This window comes from Panulirus ornatus, chromosome 17 (assembly GCF_036320965.1).
Source record: "Panulirus ornatus isolate Po-2019 chromosome 17, ASM3632096v1, whole genome shotgun sequence".
NCBI lineage: Eukaryota > Metazoa > Arthropoda > Malacostraca > Decapoda > Palinuridae > Panulirus > Panulirus ornatus.
Window position 1 is genome coordinate 35,361,202 of NC_092240.1, and position 26,445 is coordinate 35,387,646.

Sequence of the window (26,445 nt, forward strand, 5' to 3'; positions counted from 1 at the left end):
GGTGTTTTGGTCAAGATGGTGTGCCACTTTAAAGTGAGAGGGTTAGGGAAAATGATTTGGTAAACAGAGAAAAGGTAGTAAAAGCTTTGCGGTAGATGAAAGCAGGCAAGGCAGCAGGTTTGGATGATATTGCAGAAGAATTTATTAAAAAAGGGGGTGACTGTATTGTTGACTGGTTGGTAAGGTTATTTAATGTCTGTATGTCTCATGGTGAGGTGCCTGAGGATTGGCAGAATGCTTGCATAGTGCCATTGTACAAAGGCAAAGGGGATGAGAATGAGTGCTCAAATTACAGAGGTATAAGTTCGTTGAGTATTCCTGGGAAATTATATGGGAGGGTATTGATTGAGAGGGTGAAGGTATGTACAGAGCATCAGATTGGGGAAGAGCAGTGTGGTTTCAGAAGTGGAAGAGGATGTGTGGATCAGGTGTTTGCTTTGAAGAATGTATGTGAGAAATACTTAGAAAAGCAAATGGATTTGTATGTGGCATTTATGGATCTGGAGAAGGCATATGATAGAGTTGATAGAGATGCTCTGTGGAAGGTATTAAGAATATATGGTGTGGGAGGCAAGTTGTTAGAAGCAGTGAAAAGTTTTTATCGAGGATGTAAGGCATGTGTACATGTAGGAAGAGAGGAAAGTGATTGGATCTCAGTGAATGTAGGTTTGTGGCAGGGGTGTGTGATGTCTCCATGGTTGTTTAATTTGTTTATGGATGGGGTTGTTAGGGAGGTAATTGCAAGAGTTTTGGAAAGAGAGGCAAGTATGCTGTCTTTTCTGGATGAGAGAGCTTGGGAAGTGAGTCAGTTGTTGTTCGCTGATGATACAGCGCTGGTGGCTGATTCATGTGAGAAACTGCAGAAGCTGTTGACTGAATTTGGTAAAGTGTGTGAAAGAAGAAAGCTGAGAGTAAATGTGAATAAGAGCAAGGTTATTAGGTACAGTAGGGTTGAGGGACAAGTAAATTGGGAGGTAAGTTTGAATGGAGAGAAGCTGGAGGAGGTGAAATGGTTTAGATATCTGGGATTGGATTTGGCAGTGGATGAAACCATTTGGCAGCGGATGAAATCATGTCTCTGTTAGGAAAAAAATAAATTCTGAAATAAAATTAGATGTTCTAAAGTGAACTGATGCTGAAGAACAGAAGGTAGATATTGCCAGAGCAATTGGCCTAGCATTTACTTTGGTGAGAACTATGTTAATGTTGTCAAAATTAAAGATTGTGTTTAATTTAAAGTGTGAAGAGATTTGATTTCTACTAAAATAATTCAGAGCAGATGTGGAGGTGTGAAAAACATAAAAGATCTTTAACTGCTTGGACAAAGGATAAAAATTAATACAACATGCTGATTAGTTTGATGGTTATCTAAGAAAAATAAAGAATTTTGTTTGGACTTTAAGAAAGAATATGGTGAAAGTTCAGAAATGGAAACGTTTGTTGTTACTTGAAGTTGGTTTGAACATTTTCATGAAATGTAACATTCTTATGATATTAGGCTGGTGAAGCTGCTCATGATATCAATGAAGTGGCCAAAAATTACGGTCAAATTTTGAAAGCAGTTATTGGTGAGGGTGGTATAGTGCATGAGGAAAGATACCTGAAGCAGTGAGAGCTATGATGTGGGAGAAAAGATACCTGAGGTAGTGAGAAGTTTTTATCAAGAGTGTAAGGCATGTGTGCAAGTTGAAAGACAAGAGAGTGAGAAATGTAAGTTGTTCAAGGTGAAGGTTGATCTGCAGAAGGGGTATGTTAACATCACCATGATTGCTTAACTTGCTTACAGACAGGGTGGTAAGGGAGGTAAATGCAAGGGACTAGGGAAGAGGGGAAGTAAGCAGTCTGTAGAGGGTGAGGGGGCATGGAAAGTGATTGAGTAGCTAATTGCTGATGACAAAGGACTGGTGGCAGATTTGAATGAGAAACTGCAGAAGTTAGTGACTGAGTATAGCAGTGTGTGTGTAAGAAGGAAGGGGAAAGTTAACATAAATAGATTGCTGGGCTCAGCAGAACAGAGGTACAAGGTAATTGGGGTGTGAGTTTGAATGGAGAAAATTTGGAAGTGAAGTATTCAATATACCTGGGAGTGGACATGGCAGCGAATGGAAAAATGCAAGCAAAAGTGAGCCATAGGGTAGGTGAAGGGGCAAAAGGGTCTTGGAGCAATGAGAAATGTGTAGAAAGACAGGTCATTATCTGGGAGAGCAAAATTGGGTATATCTGAAGGTTTAGTAGTACCAACAATACTGTTTGGATGCAAAGTCTAAGATGTAAATGAGGAGGAGCAGAGGAGGATGAAGGGGTTAAAAATGAAATATTTGAGTAAAGTACAGGATGTGAGGTGGTTTGATTGAGTTTAAAAGGGTGAGAAAGAGTTGAGGTAACAAGAAGTGAAGTAGAGAGAACCGAATAGGGCAGGCTTAAATGGTTTGGACATACAGAGAGAATGCATGTGCAGAAGAGGGGTTGAAAAAGAGGATATAAGTGTCAGAAGTGAAGGGTAAAAGGAGAAGTGGGGATGGAAGGATGGAGTGAAAAATATTTTGAATGGTTTGGGCCTGTACATGTATGGGGGTGAAAGGCATGCATGGGACACAGTGAATAGGAATGATGTGGTATACAGAGGGCAACATGCTGTCAATGGACTGAACTAGGGCATGTGAAGCGGCCAGGGGAAACCATGGAAAGGTCTGTAGGGCCTGGTTGTGGATAGAAGGCTATGGTTAAGGTGCTTTGCACATGACAGCTAGAGAGAGAATGTGAGCGAATGTGCCGAAACCACAGCTCCCCATCCACAACTAGGCCCTACAGATCTTTCCATGGTTTACCCTGGACATTTCATGTGCCCTAGTTCTGTCCATGGACAGCACATTAACCCCTGTATACCACAGTTCCAATTCACACTATCCCATTGACACCTTTCATCCTCCTAAATGTTCAGACCCCAGCTGCTCAAAATCTTTTTCATTTCATCCTTTCATCTCCAATTTGGTCTCCATGTTTTCATTGTTCCCTCTACTTCTGACAAATGTATCCTCTTTGTCAAACTTTTTCTCATTCATTCTCTCTCTCTATGTCCAAACAATTTTAGCACATCCCCTTCAGCTCTCTCTGCCAAGTTCTTTCCATTCCCACTCCATTCTGTTACCCTTTCATTACTTACTAAATCAGACCACCTTACATCACATAATGTCTTCACACATTTCATTTCCAACACATCCAACCTCCCCTGCACAACCTTATCTATAGCCCATGCCTTGCATTCCATGTAAAATTGTTGGGACTATAATACCTTCGAACATACCCATTTTTGCCCCAGATAATCTTTCTACAAATTCTTCAGTGGTCCTAGAATCTTCATCCCCTTACCCACCCTATGATTCACTTCTGCTTCAATGGTTCCATTTGCTGCCATGTCCACTCTCAGGTATCTAAAACACTTCACTTCCTCCAATTTTTCTCTATTCAAATCCAACCCAACTAACTTATCCCTTAAACCTGTTAAACCTAATAATCTTGCTTTTATTCACATTTACTCTCAAATCCTCTTTTTACACACTCTTCCAAACTCAGTTAGTAACTTCTGCAGTTTCTAACTTGAATCTACCATCAGTGCTGTATCAACAGCGAAAATCAATTGACTCACTTCCCAGCCTATCATTCCCTACAAACTGCATACTCGCCCCTCTCTCTGAGACACACATTTACCTTCCTCATCACCCCAACTATAAACAAATCAAACAACAATGGGGAAATGACAAACTCCTACTGCAAACCAACCTATACTTGAAACCATTCCCTCTCCTCTTTTCCTACTCATACACATGCCTTACACCCTTAGTAAAAACTTCTAGTAGCTTTTCTGCCACACCATATATTCTTTAGACCTTCAACAAGGCATCTTTGTCAATCATATCATATGCTTTCTCCAGATCCATAAAAGCCACATACAAATCCATCTGTTTTTCTAAGCAAACACCTGAGGCACACATCCTCTACCATTCTAAAACCACACTGCTCCTTCACCCTCTCCATCACTACCCTCCCATACAACTTACCAGATACACTCAACAAAATTATACCTCTGTAGCTTGAACATTCATCTTTATTCCCTTGCCCTTATACAAAAGAACTATACATGCACTCTTCCAATCCTCAAGCACCTCACCATGATTCACTTATAAATTGAAAATTCTAACAAACCCATCAACAACAGTCACCTTCTTTCTAAATAATTTCAACTGGAATACCATCCCATTCACATATTCTTCTTTCTAAATAATTTTAACTGCAATACCATCCCATTCACTCGCCTAGCCATATTTCATGTTTTGTAAGGCTTTTATCATCTCTTTTCTCTTCATTAAACCATTCTCCATGACTCTCACTTCACATACCATCCCAACCCAAATGCCCTACATCTCCTACCCTATCATCAAACACAACAGTCCTTCAAAAATAATCACTTCATCATTACCTGTCACCACTTCCCCTTTTGCCCCCTTCACCACTGTACTTATTTGTTCTCTTGTTTTTTTCTGCACACTATTAACCTCCTTCCAAAATGTCATCTTTTTCTTCTTAAAGTTTATTAATACTCCAGCTCTCATTTGCCCACTTTTTCAACCCTTCCTTTTTCCTCTTGACCTCCTCCTGCTTTCTCTTATACATCCTCCAATCATCTGCACTCCTTCCCTGTAAGTACAACCCAAATGCCTCTCTTTTTGTTTTCACTTGCAACTTTTCCTCTTCATCTAACCACTCACTTCCCTTTCTAATATGTCCACTTCCCACCTTTTGTATGCCACATGCATCTGTACATGCCAGCACTGCTTCCCTAAATACCTCCCATTCCTTACCCACTCCCCTTGCTACATTTATGATCACCTTTGCCACTGTACACTCAACCTCTCCAGGTATTTCTTCGTACAAGTCTCTTATCGAAACTCATTTGATCTCATCATTCTTTTCACCAATACTGTTTCCTATTTTCCGAAAACATTTACAAATATTCATCCTCACCTTAAAGAGATAGTGATCAGACATCCCAACAACTGCACTCTCAGCACATATATATCCAAAGGTTTCTCTTTTACACACCCATCAATCAATATGTAATCCAATAATACCCACTGACCTCCTTTCCTACTTACAATGGTATACCTATTTATGTCCCTTTTTTTAAACCACGTATTCCCAATCACCAGTCCTCCTTTAGCACACAAGCTCACCATTTCCATTCATAATACTGAATGTGCCATGCCTTCCAATCATACGCTCAACTTACCTTCGCATTCAAATCAATCATCACTAATAACAGGTCTCTTGCATCAAAACTACTGACACACTCAATCAGCTGCTCCCAAAGCATATGCCTCATCTGATCTTTGTTCTCAAGGCCAGGTGAATAATAACTAATAATTACCCATCTTTCACCATCCACTTTCATTTCTACTTATATCAGTCTAGAATTCACTTCCTTACACTCTTTCACACACTCCCACAACTGCTTCAAGAGCAAAGCTACTCCTTCCTTGGCTCTTGTCCTCCCATCAACCTGACTTCACTCCTAAGATATTTCCAAACCATTCTTCCCCATTAATGTTGAACTTTGTTTCACTCATAGCCAAAACATCCAGGTTCCTTTCCTTATACATAAAAAGTGTGCATCTCTCCTCTCATCTCATTCTATTCATGCATATTCCATGATCAAAGCACCTGCACAAACTAAAACTATTTATATTTGCTTTCAGATACTTGCACAAGCGAGATTTGCACATTTCTTTTTGTAGCTGTTTGACATAATTTCCAAACATTCTTTTGGGGTGGAATCTAAAGTCATTAGGAGTGTGGTATCAGCTTAGATGTGGTGCTGCTCTTCTTTCGGCCATATACTGTTGCAGTAGGAGGAGCTGGTGTGCCATCACATGTTTGTTCCCACACTGTTGCTTGATAGTTGTCTCTTTTGATGAGCTGCTGCAATGCATCACTTGTTGGTGGAAGATACTGAGGTTGTCTGGTCTTCATGACGAGCCAATGGAAAACATCATCAACAGAATCAGCATTAACACTGTACATGTTGTACAAAGACTTTTCTGCTACCTTGAGAATATTTTTAGTAGGGAGACCTTCTTCCAAACCCTCTAGTATTTCTGGGCTTCTATCGAATACATTCCACAAAGCTCACTTTTTGTGCCCTCGAATGCAAGATTTCGTGTCACAGCCAGAAATTGCAAGAATGCCAGCAGTAATGCTAAAATTTCTGATGACAGTGAGTGATGGATATCATAAATAGGTATGAGTCTCTGCTCTTTGATGTTCTGGCCATAATCCACAGGTTTTTGCATCACATCTTGTCATAGTGGTAGACTAACATCAAAAAAACATCAGTGTCCATGACTATTATAATTAGTGTCCTACAGGAGCTGTGCACTGCATGCAGGACCATTCTTGTCTGCTTCTTCATGTGCTGCTTTTAGAACTGTCACTTCCAACAGTGAATTTAAAGATTGTACCTCTGTTTCACTGTCAAACTCACTTGCTATGAAACTTCAGCTTGCATAAAACTTTGGCAGATTATTTCCTGTAGGAGGAACTGTTTTGTACTCCCAGTTGTCCTATCAATGGAGGTGTTCCTCAGAGTTCCATCCTGTCATTTACTCTCTTTTATTAATAAGTGATCTCTCATCTATATCTAAACCTATTCACTCTTATTCCGATAATTACACTGTACATACTTCACCTTACTTTCCCTCCCCTTCTTCTAGAATTCATTCACTTTCTCATACTCATCATATTTCCTCTATCAATTCAAAACTTTGCAGCAACAAAGAGTGGGGAAGCAATAACCTTCTTAAGTCAAATAATGTTCAAATACAATTTCTCCTAATATCTCTACATAAGAATCATTTGTTTCCCTTTGTTCAATTTCAAAACACATTTCAATCCTGTAATAAAATAAATATGTTGGGCATGACCATATCCTCCACTCTATCTAGGAGTGCTATATCGGTGCCATAATAATTCTTCTTGTGAGCTGCTATTTCATATCTTCAGGGGTTTTATTCACCCAGATATGGAATATTATTCATACATCTGTGATAGCTCATTCTCCATTCTCTACTGAATTAAGTGTGGAATTTAAATCTTTGCATCTCATTAATTTTCCTGGCATCACCTCTCTTCAACCTTCCCTTGCATATGCTGTGATGATGATGTCTCAATCTATCATATACAAATTATCTTGGCCACTGTTTTCATGAGCTGTATGCATGTGTTTCCACCCCCAAGGTTTGGACCAATGCAAGCATCTGGCTACTGCTTCCTATAGTTTCAGTTCCCAAAGCTCCTGTGGGAAGACTGGCCACTCAAAGACTGGCTGTTATGATATCTCATTCTTACGTCAAACAGCTAAGCTGAGGAATTTTCTTCCCTCTTTTGTCTTTCTCTCTTCATGTAACCTTTCTTCCTTTAAGAGTCAAGTCTGCAAACACGTGTGGAGCCCTGATATATTTCTACTTTCTTCTTTTACTTTTTCTTTCACCTGATGGCTTTCACTGAGGCAAATTTTGCTCATGCCATGTCAGAAAAAGAATCAAATACTTTTTTGCCACTTATTGCAACCCATGGATGTGGCACAAAAATGTTTGAATTGTATAATTAACACTGCATCTCCTCCCTTCTCATAATGTAAACATGATCAAAACAGGTGAAAAATAACTTACTTTTGGAGTGGCTATACTATCATTAAAGGAACCGATTACAAAGTTACATCATCATATGAATAGTGCATGGAGAAAAATCTAGTGTAAATTGGTCTGCTTTTGAAGGCTTGAAGAAATAGTCTTAGTGATTCAAACGGGGATAGCCTAACATTTTAGACCTGAAAATGTAAGGGGGGTTGGATGTGGGTGACTTACATGAGTCTCATGGAGAGGGTTAATCCAATGTGGATATGGTGTATTTCAAAAGACAAGCTGAGAGGAGTACCCAACAAATGAAACACCATCCCCATGGATATTAACTTCAAAATGATTATCAAAGCTTTTGATAATCTTGAAGCTGCATTACCATATTCAGTGAGAAACAGTGAATGGAGCTCAAGAGAACATTTGATAATCTTGAAGCTGCATTACCACATTCAGTTAGAAACAGTGAATGCAGCTCAAGAGAACATTTGATAATCTTGAAGCTGCATTACCACATTCAGTGAGAAACAGTGAATGCAGCTCAAGAGATCAAAGTTATAACCATAGGTATTAAACATTACAAGGAACTGTACTAACAGAAGAAAAGAATAGCTATCCAGAAAAGAACCCAAAAGAAAGAGTCAACTTCACTTGGCTTATCTTCAGATGAAGAGGCAGACAGCCATGACCCATAACCCAATTCCCCACCCTAACTGAACTCTATAAGCAAGTTCCTCAATCATCTAAGGTGGGTGTTATCTTTTTCCATGTTCAAATATCTATCTTAACTAGATCTAACATAACTTTTGGTGCTCATATTTTTGTGAGAAAACTGAAGCCAAAAATATCCTATAAAACATAACTCTAATTCATATCATTAAGTCTACGTTAAAGCTGAGTTCAATCTGTCATTTCAATTAAAGCTGCACTTTTCAGGAATGTAGCACTTCATGTACTATGAAGATATAGGATCCATGGCATCCAGCCAGTATTTGAAAGTTATAAGTGAGCAAGAAATGATTATATTATAATAAAGAACCATGAACAAAGAAACCTTGCATGAAAAAGGCAGGTAACCATCTAAAATGGTTTTGTGAATTCATCAGGAATAAACTGTGAGTTAAAGAGCACTTCATCAGGTTGTGGGATTCAGAGGAAAGGGGTGTTAAAGACAATGAGAAAATATATGGACTGAATGACAGGTTTCAGTGTGCTTTCACAGTGAAGGACTCTGTAACCCCCACTCATAAACTGGGATAGAGAGGAGGACTTGGAAAGCAGTGAAATTATCAGATGTGAGATAAGTAGCCTACTTGAGGATCTTGGTCCCTACAAGACACATGGACCTGATGAAGTCTTTCCATTTGTGCTTAAGCAGAACGAAGTTTAGGTGTAATGACTTAGGAGTGGAAGATGGCAAATATCTTGCCTGTTTCCAGGGAAAATTTGTATCTTTGACAAGTAAGTTCTGTACAGTGCTTTAAAAGATAAACCAATATGCAAAGAATTGATCATTTGCAATGGAGAAACAATATGAGTGAAAGGTAACATTGGTTCAGAGAACTATGACTAAACGAGCTCTATTATGCATTAAAAAAATTAGTGGGTGGACTGGGTGTTGTTGAAATGCCAGTGGGCATTTAACAGTTAGACACAAAATGGTGGAAAAGAAAATGGACTTTCTGTAAGCATAAGAGGAAGAATCCTTTGGTGGAATGAATGTCATCTTAGTAAAAAGAAACACAGGCAAAACATACAAAAGAGCCTTCTCTAACTGAGTTGAGGTAACCAGTGACATGCCACTGAGCTCAATATCTGACCTGCTATTAATCTTGATTTATATTAACCCTTTTGGTACTACAAACAGTGCTGTACATCCGATGGTACCAAAGATGTACAATCTTGCCCTCATTTAGATTGGAAAGTCCATTTTATGGTTATGCAGAGATGTCTCATGTCACAAACAACTAATACTGGCATAGGAAAAAAATCCCAATATCAGACTCCTACATAACATGAGGGGAAAAGATACAACGCAAGTACTCCTATGCTTGTTCACTCACTACACCCAAGCACATTTATGTCTCTGGGACACAGACAATAGTGACGTTGATCTGACAGATATCAAACCGTTATCAATACAACAAGAATGTGATTTTGATAATGATATAAAAGGAAACGAAAATATTAGCATAAATATTAATGATGATTTGTCTAAATATCTAGAAATTATCATCCCTAGGGATAGGGGAGAAAGAATACTGCTCACACAGTCCCTGCTTGTCATGGAAAGTGACTAAAAGGGGTGGGAGAGGGAAGCTGGAAATCCTACCCTCCTGTTTTTACTTTCTGAAAGAATGAACAGAGAAGGGGTCCAAGTGAGGAATTTTCCCATTAAGGCTCAGTCATCTGTTCTTGATGCTACCTCAATGATGTGGGAAATGGCGAATGTGTATGAAAAATGCGAGGAAATTATATAATTGCCAAGTAAACAATCATAATATTATTCGTTAATAATGAATATTATATGTATATGAATATCCCTGGGGATAGGGGAGAAAGAATACTTCCCACGTATTCCCTGCGTGTCGTAGAAGGCGACTAAAAGGGAAGGGAGCGGGGGGGCTGGAAATCCTCCCCTCTCATTTTTAGTTTTCCTAATGAAGGAACAGAGGAGGGGCCAAGTGAGGATATTCCCTCAAGGACTCAGTCCTCTGTTCTTAACGCTACCTCGCTGATGCGGGAAATGGTGAATAGTATGAAAAAAAAAAAAAAAAAAATGAATATAGTAAAATATCCTGATATTCAATGCTTTTCCTTATCATTCATGGTGTATCATGTAATAAAGAAAGATGTAATATGTGTAAGATAATACAATAAAAACAAACATAAGAGTACATGACCTGACTCAACTCACAGGTGGTGGAGAAGACATGAAGATGGAAGTGTCAGTAAACCACTGATCAGTCATGCAAGCACTCAACCTAGCTAATAAGGTAAGTTAAGTATATGTACAATAAAAGATAAATTTTTTCATACTTGTTTGCCTTGCTCCATGTTAGTGAGGTAATGCCAGGAACAGAAAAAAAAAGGCCACATCAGATCACATCCATTCTTGTTTTCATGTTTATGTAATGCACTGAAACTATAGCCCCTATTCACAACCAGGCCTCAGTTACCTTTCTTGGTTTCCCCTGGCAGCTTCATGTGCCCTGGTTCAGTCCATTAACAGCCTCCTGTATATCACAATGTACCAATTCAGTCTATCCCATCCCATGCTGCCTTTCACCCTCCTGCATGTTCAGGACCTGAACATTCAATAGCTTTATCACTCCATCCTTCCTTCTCCAGTTTGGTCTCCCCCTTTTCCTTTTTCCCTCCACTTCTGACACTAAGTCCTCTTTGTCAACCTCTTCACTCACTCTCTCCTCACTCCAAACCATTTCAGCAAATCTCTTCAGCTCTTTCAACTACACTCCTCTTACTACCACGCCTCTCTTTTGCTTGATCGAACTACCTCATAGTACATACTGTCCTCCAACATTTCATTTCCAAACACATCCTTCCTCGTGCACACATCCTCATCTACAGCATATGCTTTGCATATATACAATATTGATGGGACTACTGTACCTTCAAACATACCCATTTTCACCTTCCCAGCTAATGATTTCTCTTTCTCCAAATTCTTCAGAGGTCCAAGAACATAGTAGGTGATGACTGATATATTTTTTTGAATTTTTAGATAATCCTCTGTCCCAGGAACTCCTTTGCCTAGCTCAGTCCTTAAAAAGTTTAAGACTAGCCAGAAAGACTACAATCATACTTGAATATGTCTGCTGATGATGGTAAAATAATGAAACAAGTAATAAGTGATAATGATCGCAATAGGATTACAATAAGTTTTAAACAAGCTCCAGAGATGGTAAGATAAATGGATGATGAAGTTCAACCCAAGCAAAGGTAATGAAGGTGGGACAAATTAAAAGAAGGCCTAATATGATTACAATCTGGAAGCAAACATGTTACATGAACCCTTTCGTTAAAAAGGGATTAGGGGTACACGATCTATTGCCAGAACACCACATCAGGAGAACTGTTAAGAATGTGAAACTTATACTGGTTAATAGCAAATGGGCATTTAAATTCAGAGATAAAGAAGTATTCAATACATTATATCAAACCTTCCTTAGAAATGCATCTCAGACTTGGTAACCATACTTAAAGAAGCAGAGAAAATATAATAAAGCAGGGAAAACATAATAAGATTTAAAGAAGGGCAACAATACTGACACTTGAGTCACGGTGAGATGTCAGAGGATATACATATTTGATTACAAACTTCATGTTTCCAAATCAAATTGATGATGTCACTGGTGAACAGTTCATTGGCAGTTGTAAAGAAAGATAAACCCAAGCTCATATGAAATCAATCAAAAGACTTTTAGAAAAATGTAGGAAAGTGCATCTACAGTATCAGAGTTGTGGTTTAAAAGAGTAAGGTAAGTGATGAATGGTACAGATATGGTTAATGCAGATCATACATAAATTTAAGAAGTCATATGACAGTAGAGAATGTTCAAGAGATCAGGCCCCATGTGTGGAAAATTCCCTCCCATACAGTACAACTAGGTAAATACTATACAGAAAATAAAAAAAAAAAAAATCATAGGATAGTAAAATAAGATCAAGAGATGGAGCAATCATTCTGTTAAATATGTGGAGTAAAATGATTATTGCAAAAACATATAGAAATGTACAATATAACGCATTTCTTAACAAGAGATGGTAAAAAAATGCTCTTTTGATGGTTATGAAAGGAAAACTCCTCCTCAGGCAGTGATGTAAAAATGTCTGTAGCTGTAGGAATGATATGAATGAAACATCATGATGGCAAAAAAAAGAGTATGCCACTAAAATATTTAATTTGAGAAAAGAATAGTTAAAAGATCTATAGGTGTGATAGAGGAAGAGAAAAAATTGTGTGAGCAGTGGTAACTAACCTTGATGAAGTGATTTCCAGCATTGGTATGTGCACAAAATGTATATAAAAAGAACTCTTAAAGGAGCATTTATAAATGAAGTTAGTGAAACAGTGTAGATGCCATGGAGGTTGAAGGAAAAATGCAAGGTCACACTGACAATCTATGTGAAAGTGGTATAAGTTTGCATGAACATGTGGGGATGTGCTTACTGCTTTATCAAGCTAAGCCACAAGTGATTTCAGTTCACTGCCTACACAACAGCAGACATGAAAACCTCTCTTTTTCTTGCTATGACCTTACTGTACTTCTGCATGCAATATAGATGCTTGATTTTTTTTTCATACTTGATCGCCGTTTCCCGCGCTAGCGAGGTAGCACCAGGAACAGACGAAGAAAGGCCGCATTCGCTCACATCCATTCTCTAGCTGTCATACGTAATGCACCGAAACCACAGCTCCCTATGCTTGAATGGCTGACATTATTTTGCTGCAAAGTGAATGACGAGAGAATTTGTGACTCTCAAATGGAGATACCTCTGAGAAAAATTGGTGATATATATAGAGATGGTGTGGTGCCACAGTGAGGATAGTAACACTAATTGATGTGGGAAGAATGACCAAAATCAAATTAGGGAGTACCACAATTTCCCTACCTAAGTCTTATGTATGGACTATACCTGAAACAAACTGGCTTACCAATAACATACAGAGAGGTCTCCCTCAATCATGTGAGTATCAGTATTGTATGTTCCTATGTTCCTTGCACAGGCACATAAATGAGAATCATACAATTCAGAGTAATGAGCTTACATGTTGGGGAAAGGGAGAACAGGTTCCAATACAAAAAAGACAGTCAATTCACTAAGGTATTGTATCAAAAAGACTTTACTTCTGGCAAACACTTTCCTCCCTCCCTAAAACTCTCCTTCCTACATTACATCTTTCTCCCTTCCCAACAGTCACCTCTCTCTCAAACACCCTTCTCTCCTCTCCAACAATATCATTCCTTTGCAACAAAATCTTTCTTCCCTCTTCAGTCCTCTCCTTTTTGCAATGACTGCTACACACTAGCCCTGCTTTTCAGGCAGTCTCGTTGAAGGTTCTTATGGGTATTATTCTTCCCTAACATCCTGTTCCTTCCCCTATTGAGGGTATTATTTTTCCCTAACATCCTGTTCCTTCCCCTATATCAATATTCTCCCAACCCTTCTCCCTCCTCTCCCTAACACATTTCTTTCTCTCCACCATTCTTTTCTTCCCCTAATAACCTCATGCATTAAATCCCAGCACTTCTTCCTCCCAACAAATGCCTGTACCATTTTCCTCACTTCTAACACTTTTCCTAACCAAAACCCTCCAGCTATAGAATTAGTGACATTCATTACTTGACTGCCTTGCTCAAGACAAATGTCTACATTTTAATGCAAACCCCAAATTTCCACCATTCAACAGACCATTAAAATACCATTAAAAAATTCATTCAGGTAGGAACCTCTGAATTCCCAAATCAGGCAAACTTTTATATCTATTCATTCATGCAACAATTTGCTGTAAGTGCTCAATTGGTGGCAAATGGGTGGATGCTGCTACTATGTAACACTATTTTCTGTGGCTTATACCTATCAACAGTACCTTCTGAATCAGCCATGACTAAATCAATAAGATGTATTATCACCTTCATTCATTCAATTTGGCATATAATGACATTGCAACTTCTTAAGGCATCATTTGCCTGCTCATATTACAATACTCGTTACATTTTTAGTCTTTCTTTTTGCCATTTCTTTTATGCATCACAAGGGTTCTCAAACTTACTAATCATATTATATTGTTGAGTTTGTGCTCCATATGTTGAGTATTGTAGTTGCACCTTAGGTATGAGGGACCTATTAGGACACAAAGATGTACTAAAATGCCTGCACTTGCTGTGGATGCATTAAATAACGGGGTAGTGGCAGACATAAATTGTATTTTGTCAGTTTGTGGGGCACAAATGTAATACTGTTTTGTGATGATATAATCAGGATGCATGACAATTACATGCATACAATACATGATGGTGATATACTTGTCCTTTAGTGTATGTATGGATGGATCATAGAGGGATGCTTGAAGATTGTTAATATATATACAGGTGGTAGAAGATTGGTAAAACATATATAGGTGTGGTTGAGTGTTCATGCATTCTTCCATGCTTGTAAACAGTGTTGTGTGTGCTTGAAACAATGCACCCATATATTTTTTTTATCCATATAACCACAAGACCCCTTTCACTGTACTCTGAAAGCCTAAGATGCAATGAAAGGTTAGTGATTAAAATGATGGTTGAGAGCTAATATTTGAGAGATTATCATGTATCTTAAAAGGTGCTTGTGTGTCATACAGCACCTTAGAAAATGAAGTTAAGGATGCAGTCTGGTAAGAGCTTTTAGAAATGACTGAGACAATGTTTCCAAGGAAGACATTCTTTGTAATGGGTAATATGAATGGATAGATTGGAAACTGGAGTGAACAGGGAAGTAACAGCACAATGGAATGTGTTCCATGGGAAAGAAGGGTAATTAATGAAAAGATATGTGTAATCCTTTCCATTGGGTATGAGTGTTGCTGACAACATTTTTAGCAGAGGGACAGCTACAAATATATGAAGGAAAAACGGAAAGAAGACAAGAGTAAGAAGAAAGAAAGTATGCTTTTTGGGTTGGTATGGACTGAGATGTGATTCAATTTCTGGGGGTCTTATCAGGGAGTGATTTGTATGTTAGATTTTATCATTCACATGGTCCGGGTATCGTTCAGTAATAAACCAGATGGTGTGGGACCAGCAGAGTCAATGAAAAAGTAAATAATATAAAAAGTTAAATCTTTTGGATGAATTCGTCGTAGCCTGCCTCTGTAATCTCTCTTTTCTATCTAAACCTTTTTTCAATTAGGATGACCAAATCTAAATACAATATTCATGCAGGGAATGCACCAATCACTTGTAAAGGGAGAGGATAATTTCCAAGGGCTTAGGTCCGGGTATCGTTCAGTAATAAACCAGATGGTGTGGGACCAGCAGAGTTAATGAAAAAGTACATAATATAAAAAGTTAAATCTTTTGGATGAATTCATCGTAGCCTGCCTCTGTAATCTCTCTTTTCTATCTAAACCTTTTTTCAATTAGGATGACCAAATCTAAATACAATATTCATGCAGGGAATGCACCAATCACTTGTAAAGGGAGAGGATAATTTCCAAGGGCTTAGATTCAACAGCCTGACCTATGAACTTAGATTTTTTTTCCCTTTTTACTGCTTCTGTGCACTGTTTACTTGGCTTTACGTCTCCTGAGATTGTTATACTCAAAATATTTCCTCGTTTACATTTTGTAGTTCATGAGAATTCATAGTACCTGCTTTTTTGTTTTAATTACCATACATCCTAATTTATGTTCAACCAGTGCAGTATCTTGGAGTGGGTATTTTGTTGATTTTACAGATCAAGTACATGTGTGACTCTGTTGACAGCAAGAGGGAAGGCTCCAGTAGTAATGTCCCTCCCACGGCCCCTGTAAATTTAAGGTATACTCCTCGGACTACACTTTCCTGTGTGACTCACTACCAGCAAGAGGGAAGACTCAGGTGGCAGTGTCTTGGCCCCATCCAGTACCCCAGCCATCTCAAGAAATATCCCATCCCCTACTCTTGGAGCAATCCATTAAGTAGTAGGCTGTTGACAGCAGCCACCCAGGGCGGCACTACCATCCTGACTGAGAAATGTTAAAGTGGTGCCTGGAACCATCTTACACTCTCCATGTTAGGACTGCTGGTCTTACTATCACATCAAAACAGGACTACTGGGCTAGTCCTTCTGTCTTCTTCCAAGCACCATACACCTATTCAAACCTTCCTCATTTTTTTTTTTCGTAAAAGTACTCTTTCCAACTCCTCTCCACTCAACCATTTTTAAGCATAATCATGATAGAATCCAACAAATCTATGGCCCCTAGTTCCCAGCATCATGAGGTACTAAGAATCTCCAGGTTTCTGCCTGACTCTATTGCCAATGAGAGGCAGGGCTCTGATAGTAGTAGTACCAGCCCTCCCACATCCATTCCCTCTCTGATAAACTTTCCTCTTTTTAGGTCAATATACCAACATTCGTGGTCTCTCTAGTAACTTCTCCTCTATTGAACGTCATCTCTTTATTACCACTCCTAACATCTTACTTCCCTCTGAGATACAGTTGTCTAATGACATTCTTGCAAGTTCCTTTTTTATTTTTTTTATACTATTCGCCATTTCCCATGTTAGCAAGGTAGCATTAAGAACAGAAGACTGAGGCTTTGAGGGAATATTCTCACTTAGCCCCCCTTCTCTGTTCCTTCTTTTAGAAAATCAAAAACAAGAGGGGAGGATTTCCAGCCCCCCACTCCCTCCCCTTTTAGTCGTCTTTAACAACACGCAAGGAATACATGAGAAGTATTCTTTCTCCCCTATCCCTAACTATAATTTTCACACACAATTCTGCTTTAAAGATGCTCGTTGCGTGCCTCAAGGATCTTGAGTACCTAGACTTTGATGTTATGTGGTTCAAGGTTTGTCTCCTAACTACCACACTTTTCCTCTTTCTTCAACTATCTAACCTCCTGCCATGAGACTGTGGCATCCTCTCACCCATAAGCTAAAATCCTCTACTTACATGATTTCAATGTTCACCATAGGCAATGGTTGAATTTCTCCAATATGGTGATGGTGGAGAGATTGAAGCCCTCATGTTCTCCATGCTCAATGATTTAGAGCAAATTATCTCCCACCCTAACCTTATTCCTGACTGCTGTGACCACTCTCCAAATATTCTGGATGTTTTTCAACTACATTCTATCCCTCTAAAACTACAGAATTTCACCCCAACTGGTTCATCTGATCACACTTCCATAAATGTATCTATCTTAACAGCACCTTCCCTCCACCAGCCCCTTCTAAGCATGAATACTGGCATTTTAACAAAGTTGATAAGAATAACTTACGTAAATTCTTTTCTAGCTTTCCATGGGCAAATTACTGTCTCTTGTGCTGTGATACTTCTGTCTCCACCAAAAGCACAGCGAAGGTTATTCTTGCGAGAATATAAGCATTTATCCCCTCTTCCCCATGATGGCCTCTTCTTCCAATCTATGGTTCAACCATTGCTGTTCTGAGGCCATTCAGGCAAGAGATCAGGTATATCAAGACTGAAAAAATTCTCTTTCCTCTGACCCCCATTCAGCTTTTAACACAGCCCATAATTAGCACAAGTACGTTATCCATCAAACAAAGCATTCCTTATTCATTAGAAGTGTGATAACTTCTCATCATCATCCAGTGATAGGTCTTTCTGGTCTTTAACTAACAGCATCTCTAACAACTGTTAATCTGTCTTTCCTTCATTTTTGTTTTGATGGTACTATATCTGTCTTCCCCGCACACAGGGCAACTCTCTTTGGTTCCTGTTTCTTACCTAATTCCACTTTGGATGACTCTAACATTCCTTCACCTCCTAATGCTCCTCTTATTAATCCTATGCTGCTCCCCATAATCTCTTTTTGGATGGTCTGAAAAGTGCTTCTCTCTATGGACACAAGCAAGACTTATAGTCTTGATGGCATCCATTCCAGTGTACTGAAAGAGAGCACCTCTGAACTTGCACATGCACTTGCTAGTCTGTTCCGTTTCCATCTAAAAACCAAAACTTTCCCTTCTCCTTAAAAGCATGTGTTGATACATCCCATCCCTAAGAAGGGTGCCCGTTCTGACCTCTAACTATCTTCCTACTGCTTTGACATTTCCAAGTCTTTGAATCCCTCCTCAACTCTCTATCCTTAGACACCATGAAACTCAGTCTTCTCTCTGATCACCAGTTTGGCTTCCATAAGGCGAGAGAGGCTGGTAACATTCTTCCTATCTTCTTAAAGTCTAGTTATCATCTATTAAAGATTCTGGGGAGTCATGCAGATGACCTTTACATATCCAAAGCTTTTGACAGGGTGTGGCATGTGTTGATACATCCCATCCCTGAGAAGGGTGCCTGTTCTGACCTCTAATTATCTTCCTACTGCTTTGACATTTCCAAGTCTTTGAATCCCTCCTCACCTCTCTATCCTTAGACACCATGAAACTCAGTCTTCTCTCTGATCACCAGTTTGGCTTCCATAAGGCAATAGCCGCTGGTGACATTCTTCCTATCTTACTAAAGTCTAGTTATCATCTATTAAAGATTTTGGGGAGTCATGCAGATGACCTTTACATATCTAAAGCTTTTGACAGGGTGTGTGGCATCTCTAAGCTCCCTTCTTTTGGCTTCCATCCCTCACTTTGGTCCTTCATATCTAGCCTCCTATCTGGCCAATCTATCTCTGAGAATGTTAATGCATCAGCCTAGCGCTAAGAAAAGACAACAAAGGCCACATTCATTCACACTCAGTCTCTAGCTGTCATGTATAATGCATCAAAACCACACCTCCCTTTCTTCATCCAGGCCCCACAAAACTTTCCATGGTTTACCCCAGACGCTTCACATCCCCTGGTTCAATCCATTGACAGCACGTCGACCACGGCATACCACATTCCAATTCACTACATTCCTTGCACGCCTTTCGCCCTCCTGCATGTTCAGGCCCCGATCGCTCAAAATCTTTTTCACTCCATCTTTCCACCTCCAATTAGGTCTCCCGCTTCTCGTTCCCTCCACCTCTCACACATATATCCTCTTGGTCAATCTTTCCTCACTCATTCTTTCCATGTAAACAAAGCATTTCCAAACACCATCTTCTGCTCTCTCAACCACACTCATTTCATTGCCTCACATCTCTCTTACCCTTTCATTACTTAATTGATCAAACCACCTCACACCTCATATTGTCCTCAAACATCTCATTTCCAACACATCCACCCTCCTCCACACAACTCTATCTATAGCCCACACCTCGCAACCATATAACATTTTTTGTAACCACTATTCCTTCAAACATACCCATTTTTGCTTTCCAAAGTAATGTTCTCGCCTTCCACACCCTGTGACTCACTTCCGATTCCATGGTTCCATCCACTCCCAGAAATCTAAAACACTTCACCTCCTCCAGTTTTCCTCCATTCAAACTTACCTCCCAATTGACCTGTCCCTCAACCCTACTATACCTAATAACCTTGCTCTTATTCGCATTTACTCTCAGCTTTCTTCACTTTACCAATCTTAGTCAACAGCTTCTGCAGTTACTCACACGAATCAGCCACCAGTGCTGTATCATCAGCAAATAACAACTGACTCACTTCCCAAGCTCTCTCATCGACAACAGACTGCATACTTGCCCCTCTCTCCAAAACTCATGCATTCACCTCCGTAACAACCCCATCCATAAACAAATCAAACAACCATGGAGACATCACGCACCCCTGCCGCAAACCTTCATTCACTGAGACCCAATCACTCTCCTCTCTTCCTACTCGTACACATGCCTTACATCCTCGATAAAAACTTTTCACTGCTTCTACCAACTTGCCTCCCACACCATATACTCTTAATACCTTCCACAGAGCATCTCTATCAACTCTATCATATGCCTTTTCCAGATCCATAAATGCTACATACATATCCATTTGCTTTTCTAAGTATTTCTCACATACATTCTTCAAAGCAAACACCTGATCCATACATCCTCTACCACTTCTAAAACCACACTGCTCTTCCCCAATCTGATGCTCTGTTCATGCCTTCACTCTCTCAGTCAATGCTCTCCCATATAATTTCCCAGGAATACTCAACAAACTTATACCTCTGTAATTTAAGCACCCACCTTCATCCCCTTTGCCTTTGTACAATGGCACTATGCATGCATTCCGCCAATCCTCAGGCACCTCACCATGAGTCATATATTATTTATTATTATATTATACTTTGCCACTGTCTCCCGCGTTAGCGAGGTAGTGCAAGGAAACAGGCGGAAGAATGGCCCAACCTACCCACATACACATGTATATACATACACGTCCACACACAGCACATATACATATCTATACATCTCAACGTATACATATATATTATTTATATTTATTTTGCTTTGTCGCTGTCTCCCGCGTTTGCGAGGTAGCGCAAGGAAACAGACGAAAGAAATGGCCCAACCCACCCCCATACACATGTATATACATACACGTCCACACATGCAAATATACATACCTATACATCTCAATTATATGGGAGGGTATTGATTGAGAGGGTGAAGGCATGTACAGAGCTTCAGATTGGGGAAGAGCAGTGTGGTTTCAGAAGTGGTAGAGGATGTGTGGATCAGGTGTTTGCTTTGAAGAATGTATGTGAGAAATACTTAGAAAAGCAAATGGATTTGTATGTAGCATTTATGGATCTGGAGAAGGCATATGATAGAGTTGATAGAGATGCTCTGTGGAAGGTATTAAGAATATATGGTGTGGGAGGCAAGTTGTTAGAAGCAGTGAAAAGTTTTTATCGAGGATGTAAGGCATGTGTACGTGTAGGAAGAGAGGAAAGTGATTGGTTCTCAGTGAATGTAGGTTTGCGGCAGGGGTGTGTGATGTCTCCATGGTTGTTTAATTTGTTTATGGATGGGGTTGTTAGGGAGGTAAATGCAAGAGTCTTGGAAAGAGGGGCAAGTATGAAGTCTGTTGGGGATGAGAGAGCTTGGGAAGTGAGTCAGTTGTTGTTCGCTGATGATACAGCGCTGGTGGCGGATTCATGTGAGAAACTGCAGAAGCTGGTGACGGAGTTTGGTAAAGTGTGTGGAAGAAGAAAGTTAAGAGTAAATGTGAATAAGAGCATGGTTATTAGGTACAGTAGGGTTGAGGGTCAAGTCAATTGGGAGGTGAGTTTGAATGGTGAAAAACTGGAGGAAGTGAAGTGTTTTAGATATCTGGGAGTGGATCTGTCAGCGGATGGAACCATGGAAGCGGAAGTGGATCATAGGGTGGGGGAGGGGGCGAAAATTTTGGGAGCCTTGAAAAATGTGTGGAAGTCGAGAACATTATCCCGGAAAGCAAAAATGGGTATGTTTGAAGGAATAGTAGTTCCAACAATGTTGTATGGTTGCGAGGCGTGGGCTATGGATAGAGTTGTGCGCAGGAGGATGGATGTGCTGGAAATGAGATGTTTGAGGACAATGTGTGGTGTGAGGTGGTTTGATCGAGTAAGTAACGTAAGGGTAAGAGAGATGTGTGGAAATAAAAAGAGCGTGGTTGAGAGAGCAGAAGAGGGTGTTTTGAAATGGTTTGGGCACATGGAGAGAATGAGTGAGGAAAGATTGACCAAGAGGATATATGTGTCGGAAGTGGAGGGAACGAGGAGAAGAGGGAGACCAAATTGGAGGTGGAAAGATGGAGTGAAAAAGATTTTGTGTGATCGGGGCCTGAACATGCAGGAGGGTGAAAGGAGGGCAAGGAATAGAGTGAATTGGAGCGATGTGGTATACAGGGGTTGACGTGCTGTCAGTGGATTGAATCAAGGCATGTGAAGCGTCCGGGGTAAACCATGGAAAGCTGTGTAGGTACGTATATTTCCGTGTGTGGACGTGTGTATGTACATGTGTATGGGGGGGGTTGGGCCATTTCTTTCGTCTGTTTCCTTGCGCTACCTCGCAAACGCGGGAGACAGCGACAAAGTCTAAAAAAAAAAAAAAAAAAAAAAAAAAAAAAAAAAAAAATCTCAATGTACATATATATATACACACACAGACACATACATATATACCCATGCACACTGTCTGCCTTTATTCATTTCTGTCGCCACCTCGCCACACATGGAATACCATCCCCCTCCCCCCTCATGTGTGCGAGGTAGCGCTAGGAAAAGACAACAAAGGCCTCATTCGTTCGCACTCAGTCTCTAGCTGTCATGCAATAATGCCCGAAACCACAGCTCCCTTTCCACATCCAGGCCCCACACAACTTTCCATGGTTTACCCCAGACACTTCACATGCCCTGATTCAATCCACTGACAGCACGTCAACCCCGGTATACCACATCGATCCAATTCACTCTATTCCTTGCCCGCCTTTCACCCTCCTGCATGTTCAGGCCCCGATCACTCAAAATCTTTTTCACTCCATCTTTCCACCTCCAATTTGGTCTCCCACTTCTCCTCGTTCCCTCCACCTCCGACACATATATCCTCTTGGTCAATCTTTCCTCACTCATTCTCTCCATGTGCCCAAACCATTTCAAAACACACTCTTCTGCTCTCTCAACCATGCTCTTTTTATTTCCACACATCTCTCTTACCCTTACATTACTTACTCGATCAAACCACCTCACACCACACATTGTCCTCAAACACCTCATTTCCAGCACATCCACCCTCCTGCGCACAACTCTATCCATAGCCCACGCCTCGCAACCATACAACATTGTTGGAACGACTATTCCTTCAAACATACCCATTTTTGCTTTCCGAGATAATGTTCTCGACTTCCACACATTCTTCAACGCTCCCAGGATTTTCGCCCCCTCCCCCACCCTATGATTCACTTCCGCTTCCATGGTTCCATCCGCTGCCAGATCCACTCCCAGATATCTAAAACACTTTACTTCCTTGAGTTTTTCTTCATTCAAACTTACCTCCCAATTGACTTGACCCTCAACCCTACTGTACCTAATAACCTTGCTCTTATTCACATCTACTCTTAACTTTCTTCTTTCACACACTTTACCAAACCCAGTCACCAGCTTCTGCAGTTTCTCACATGAATCAGCCACCAGCACTGTATCATCAGCGAACAACAACTGACTCACTTCCCAAGCTCTCTCATCCACAACAGACTTCATACTTGCCCCTCTTTCCAAAACTCTTGCATTCACCTCCCTAACAACCCCATCCATAAACAGATTAAACAACCATGGAGACATCACACACCCCTGCCGCAAACCTACATTCACTGAGAACCAATCACTTTCCTCTCTTCCTACACGTACACATGCCTTACATCCTCGATAAAAACTTTTCACTGCTTCTAACAACTTGCCTACCACACCATATATTCTTAATACCTTCCACAGAGCATCCCTATCAATTCTATCATATGCCTTCTCCAGATCCATAAATGCTACATACAAATCCATTGTATACATATATATATATATATATATATATATATATATATATATATATATATCTTTTTTTCTTTTCTTTTAAACTATTCGCCATTTCCCACGTTAGCGAGGTAGCGATATATATATATATATATATATATATATATATATATATATATATATATATATATATATATATATATATATATGTGCATGTAGGAAGAGAGGAAAGTGATTGGTTCTCAGTGAATGTAGGTTTGCGGCAGGGGTGTGTGATGTCTCCATGGTTGTTTAATTTGTTTATGGATGGGGTTGTTAGGGAGGTAAATGCAAGAGTTTTGGAAAGAGGGGTAAGTATGAAGTCTGTTGAGGATGAGAGAGCTTGGGAAGTGAGTCAGTTGTTGTTTGCTGATGATACAGCGCTGGTGGCTGATTCATGTGAGAAACTGCAGAAGCTGGTGACTGAGTTTGGTAAAGTGTGTGGAAGAAGAAAGTTAAGAGTAAATGTGAATAAGAGCAAGGTTATTAGGTACAGTAGGGTTGAGGGTCAAGTCAATTGGGAGGTGAGTTTGAATGGAGAAAAACTGGAGGAAGTGAAGTGTTTTAGATATCTGGGAGTGGATCTGGCAGCGGATGGAACCATGGAAGCGGAAGTGGATCATAGGGTGGGGGAGGGGGCGAAAATTCTGGGAGCCTTGAAGAATGTGTGGAAGTCGAGAACATTATCTCGGAAAGCAAAAATGGGTATGTTTGAAGGAATAGTGGTTCCAACAATGTTGTATGGTTGCGAGGCATGGGCTATGAATAGAGTTGTGTGCAGGAGGATGGATGTGCTGGAAATGAGATGTTTGAGGACAATGTGTGGTGTGAGGTGGTTTGATCGAGTAAGTAACCTAAGGGTAAGAGAGATGTGTGGAAATAAAAAGAGCGTGGTTGAGAGAGCAGAAGAGGGTGTTTTGAAATGGTTTGGGCACATGGAGAGAATGAGTGAGGAAAGATTGACCAAGAGGATATATGTGTCGGAGGTGGAGGGAATGAGGAGAAGAGGGAGACCAAATTGGAGGTGGAAAGATGGAGTGAAAAAGATTTTGTGTGATCGGGGCCTGAACATGCAGGAGGGTGAGAGGAGGGCAAGGAATAGGGTGAGTTGGAGCGATGTGGTATACCGGGGTTGACGTGCTGTCAGTGGATTGAATCAAGGCATGTGAAGCGTCTGGGGTAAACCATGGAAAGCTGTGTAGGTATGTATATTTGCATGTGTGGACGTATGTATATACATGTGTATGGGGGTGGGTTGGGCCATTTCTTTCGTCTGTTTCCTTGCACTACCTCGCAAACGCGGGAGACAGCGACAAAGCAAAAAATATATATATATATGTATATATATATATATATATATATATATATATATATATATATATATATATATATATATATATATATATATATATATATATATATATATTTATTTATTTTTGCTTTGTCACTGTCTCCCAAGTTAGCGAGGTAGCGCAAGGAAACAGATGAAAGAATGGCCCAACCTGCCCACATACACATGTATATACATACATGTCCACCCATGCACAATATACATACCTATACATCTCGATGTACACATATATACACACACAGACATATACATATATACACATGTACATAACTCATACTGTCTGCCTTTATTTGTTCCCATCGCCACCTTGCCACACACAGAATAACAACCCCCTCCCCCCTCATGTGTGCGAGGTAGCGCTAGGAAAAACACCAAAGGCCCCATTCATTCACACTCAGTCTCTAGCTGTCATGTAATAATGCACCGAAACCACAGCTCCCTTTCCACATCCAGGCCCCACACACTTTACATGGTTTACCCCAGACCTTTCACATGCCCTGGTTCAATCCATTGACAGCACGTTGACCCCGGTATACCACACCATTCCAATTCACTCTATTCCTTGCACGCCTTTCACCCTCCTGCATGTTCAGGCCCCGATCACACAAAATCTTTTTCACTCCATCTTTCCACCTCCAATTTGGTCTCCCACTTCTCTTTTTATTTCCACACATCTCTCTCACCCTTACATTACTTATTCGATCAAACCACCTCACATCACATATTGTCCTCAAACATCTCATTTGCAGCACATCCACCCTCCTGCGCACAACTCTATCCATAGCCCACGCCTCGCAACCATACAACATTTTTGGAACCACTATTCCTTCAAACATACCCATTTTTGCTTTCCGAGATAATGTTCTTGACTTCCAAACATTCTTCAAGGCTCCCAGAATTTTCGCCCCCTCCCCCACCCTATGATTCACTTCCACTTCCATGGTTCCATCTGCTGCCAGATCCACTCCCAGATATCTAAAACACTTCACTTCCTCCAGCTTTTCTCCATTCAAACTTACCTCCCAATTGACTTGACCCTCAACCCTACTGTACCTAATAACCTTGCTCTTATTTACATTTACTCTTAACTTTCTTTTTTCACACACTTTACCAAACCCCGTCACCAGCTTCTGCAGTTTCTTACATGAATCAGCCACCAGCGCTGTATCATCAGCGAACAACAACTGACTCACTTCCCAAGCTCTCTCATCCACAACAGACTGCATACTTGCCCCTCTTTCCAAAACTCTTGCATTCACCTCCCTAACAACCCCATCCATACACAAATTAAACAACCATGGAGACATCAC

At 40.2% G+C, this 26,445-nt stretch overlaps 1 protein-coding gene across 2 annotated transcripts in view; it reads right to left on the minus strand.

The window, feature by feature from the left end:
• LOC139754679 (uncharacterized) overlaps nt 1-26,445 on the minus strand; it is a 327,464-nt gene that overhangs the window by 69,036 nt on the left and 231,983 nt on the right. The window lies entirely within an intron of this gene.